The 5000-nt window shown below is 32.0% G+C and overlaps 1 protein-coding gene across 1 annotated transcript in view; it reads left to right on the top strand.

Annotated features, from left to right (window-relative positions):
* Nucleotides 1-5000, top strand: part of trip10b (thyroid hormone receptor interactor 10b) — a 30834-nt gene that overhangs the window by 12371 nt on the left and 13463 nt on the right. The window lies entirely within an intron of this gene.

Genomic DNA, 5000 nt, shown 5'->3' with positions numbered 1-5000 from the left:
ACAAACACAAATTCACACAGGTACAGATACATTTACACATGTCCATTAACATTTACTGATAGACAAACACAAATTCACACAGGTACAGATACATTTATACATGTCCATTAACATTTACTGATAGACAAACACAAATTCACACAGGTACAGATAACATTTACACATGTCCATTAACATTTACTGATAGACAAACACAAATTCACACAGGTACAGATAACATTTACACATGTCCATTAACATTTACTGATAGACAAACACAAATTCACACAGGTACAGATACATTTACACATGTCCATTAACATTTACTGATAGACAAACACAAATTCACACAGGTACAGATACATTTATACATGTCCATTAACATTTACTGATAGACAAACACAAATTCACACAGGTACAGATAACATTTACACATGTCCATTAACATTTACTGATAGACAAACACAAATTCACACAGGTACAGATAACATTTACACATGTCCATTAACATTTACTGATAGACAAACACAAATTCACACAGGTACAGATAACATTTACACATGTTCATTAGCATTTACTGATAGACAAACACAAATTCACACAGGTACAGATAACATTTACACATGTCCATTAACATTTACTGATAGACAAACACAAATTCACACAGGTACAGATAACATTTACACATGTCCATTAACATTTACTGATAGACAAACACAAATTGACACAGGTACAGATACATTTACACATGTCCATTAACATTTACTGATAGACAAACACAAATTCACACAGGTACAGATACATTTATACATGTCCATTAACATTTACTGATAGACAAACACAAATTCACACAGGTACAGATAACATTTACACATGTCCATTAACATTTACTGATAGACAAACACAAATTCACACAGGCACAGATAACATTTACACATGTCCATTAACATTTACTGATAGACAAACACAAATTCACACAGGTACAGATAACATTTACACATGTCCATTAACATTTACTGATAGACAAACACAAATTCACACAGGTACAGATAACATTTACACATGTCCATTAACATTTACTGATAGACAAACACAAATTCACACAGGTACAGATACATTTACACATGTCCATTAACATTTACTGATAGACAAACACAAATTCACACAGGTACAGATAACATTTACACATGTCCATTAACATTTACTGATAGACAAACACAAATTCACACAGGTACAGATAACATTTACACATGTCCATTAACATTTACTGATAGACAAACACAAATTCACACAGGTACAGATACATTTACACATGTCCATTAACATTTACTGATAGACAAACACAAATTCACACAGGTACAGATACATTTACACATGTCCATTAACATTTACTGATAGACAAACACAAATTCACACAGGTACAGATAACATTTACACATGTCCATTAACATTTACTGATAGACAAACACAAATTCACACAGGTACAGATAACATTTACACATGTCCATTAACATTTACTGATAGACAAACACAAATTCACACAGGTACAGATAACATTTACACATGTTCATTAACATTTACTGATAGACAAACACAAATTCACACAGGTACAGATAACATTTACACATGTCCATTAACATTTACTGATAGACAAACACAAATTCACACAGGTACAGATAACATTTACACATGTCCATTAACATTTACTGATAGACAAACACAAATTCACACAGGTACAGATAACATTTACACATGTCCATTAACATTTACTGATAGACAAACACAAATTCACACAGGTACAGATAACATTTACACATGTTCATTAGCATTTACTGATAGACAAACACAAATTCACACAGGTACAGATAACATTTACACATGTCCATTAACATTTACTGATAGACAAACACAAATTCACACAGGTACAGATACATTTACACATGTCCATTAACATTTACTGATAGACAAACACAAATTCACACAGGTACAGATACATTTACACATGTCCATTAACATTTACTGATAGACAAACACAAATTCACACAGGTACAGATACATTTACACATGTCCATTAACATTTACTGATAGACAAACACAAATTCACACAGGTACAGATAGCATTTACACATGTCCATTAACATTTACTGATAGACAAACACAAATTCACACAGGTACAGATAACATTTACACATGTCCATTAACATTTACTGATAGACAAACACAAATTCACACAGGTACAGATACATTTACACATGTCCATTAACATTTACTGATAGACAAACACAAATTCACACAGGTACAGATAGCATTTACACATGTCCATTAACATTTACTGATAGACAAACACAAATTCACACAGGTACAGATACATTTACACATGTCCATTAACATTTACTGATAGACAAACACAAATTCACACAGGTACAGATACATTTACACATGTCCATTAACATTTACTGATAGACAAACACAAATTCACACAGGTACAGATACATTTACACATGTCCATTAACATTTACTGATAGACAAACACAAATTCACACAGGTACAGATACATTTATACATGTCCATTAACATTTACTGATAGACAAACACAAATTCACACAGGTACAGATAACATTTACACATGTCCATTAACATTTACTGATAGACAAACACAAATTCACACAGGTACAGATAACATTTACACATGTCCATTAACATTTACTGATAGACAAACACAAATTCACACAGGTACAGATAACATTTACACATGTCCATTAACATTTACTGATAGACAAACACAAATTCACACAGGTACAGATAACATTTACACATGTCCATTAACATTTACTGATAGACAAACACAAATTCACACAGGTACAGATAACATTTACACATGTCCATTAACATTTACTGATAGACAAACACAAATTCACACAGGTACAGATACATTTACACATGTCCATTAACATTTACTGATAGACAAACACAAATTCACACAGGTACAGATACATTTACACATGTCCATTAACATTTACTGATAGACAAACACAAATTCACACAGGTACAGATACATTTACACATGTCCATTAACATTTACTGATAGACAAACACAAATTCACACAGGTACAGATAGCATTTACACATGTCCATTAACATTTACTGATAGACAAACACAAATTCACACAGGTACAGATAACATTTACACATGTCCATTAACATTTACTGATAGACAAACACAAATTCACACAGGTACAGATACATTTACACATGTCCATTAACATTTACTGATAGACAAACACAAATTCACACAGGTACAGATAGCATTTACACATGTCCATTAACATTTACTGATAGACAAACACAAATTCACACAGGTACAGATACATTTACACATGTCCATTAACATTTACTGATAGACAAACACAAATTCACACAGGTACAGATACATTTACACATGTCCATTAACATTTACTGATAGACAAACACAAATTCACACAGGTACAGATACATTTACACATGTCCATTAACATTTACTGATAGACAAACACAAATTCACACAGGTACAGATACATTTATACATGTCCATTAACATTTACTGATAGACAAACACAAATTCACACAGGTACAGATAACATTTACACATGTCCATTAACATTTACTGATAGACAAACACAAATTCACACAGGTACAGATAACATTTACACATGTCCATTAACATTTACTGATAGACAAACACAAATTCACACAGGTACAGATAATATTTACACATGTCCATTAACATTTACTGATAGACAAACACAAATTCACACAGGTACAGATACATTTACACATGTCCATTAACATTTACTGATAGACAAACACAAATTCACACAGGTACAGATAACATTTACACATGTCCATTAACATTTACTGATAGACAAACACAAATTCACACAGGTACAGATACATTTACACATGTCCATTAACATTTACTGATAGACAAACACAAATTCACACAGGTACAGATACATTTACACATGTCCATTTACATTTACTGATAGACAAACACAAATTCACACAGGTACAGATAACATTTACACATGTTCATTAACATTTACTGATAGACAAACACAAATTCACACAGGTACAGATAACATTTACACATGTTCATTAACATTTACTGATAGACAAACACAAATTCACACAGGTACAGATAGCATTTACACATGTCCATTAACATTTACTGATAGACAAACACAAATTCACACAGGTACAGATAACATTTACACATGTACATTTACTGATAGACAAACACAAATTCACACAGGTACAGATAATATTTACACATGTACATTAACATTTACTGATAGACAAACACAAATTCACACAGGTACAGATAATATTTACACATGTACATTTACATTTACTGATACACAAACACAAATTCACACAGGTACAGATAATATTTACACATGTCCATTAACATTTACTGATAGACAAACACAAATTCACACAGGTACAGATACATTTACACATGTCCATTAACATTTACTGATAGACAAACACAAATTCACATAGGTACAGATACATTTATACATGTTCATTCACACTCTGATGCTCAAACACAAATTCACACTGGTACAGATAACATTTACACATGTTCATTCACACTCTGATACTCAAACACAAATTCACACAGGTACAGATAACATTTACACATGTTCATTCACACTCTGATGCTCAAACACAAATTCACACAGGTACAGATAACATTTACACATGTTCATTCACACTCTGACGCTCAAACACAAATTCACACAGGTTGTCTCGGCCTTTCCATGTTTCGCTTTTCCAAATTAAGACCGTGGAATGAATGAGCAGGTAGCTGTTTTGAACGCACTTTCGAGTCCTTCTTTAAATCAATGAAATTCCATTTATTGAAACAAAAGATGTCAACCAAAAAGACTTGATAATTCCAATAACACATAAAAGAAAACGAAAATAACTTAGATTTGTAATATAAAGGGAAATGAAGTGAATCAAAAGTGGTCAAAAAA

This window comes from Chanos chanos, chromosome 7 (assembly GCF_902362185.1).
Source record: "Chanos chanos chromosome 7, fChaCha1.1, whole genome shotgun sequence".
NCBI classification, from domain to species: Eukaryota; Metazoa; Chordata; class Actinopteri; order Gonorynchiformes; family Chanidae; genus Chanos; species Chanos chanos.
Note: the sequence above shows the minus strand (reverse complement) of the source record. Positions and strands in the feature narration are given on the sequence as shown.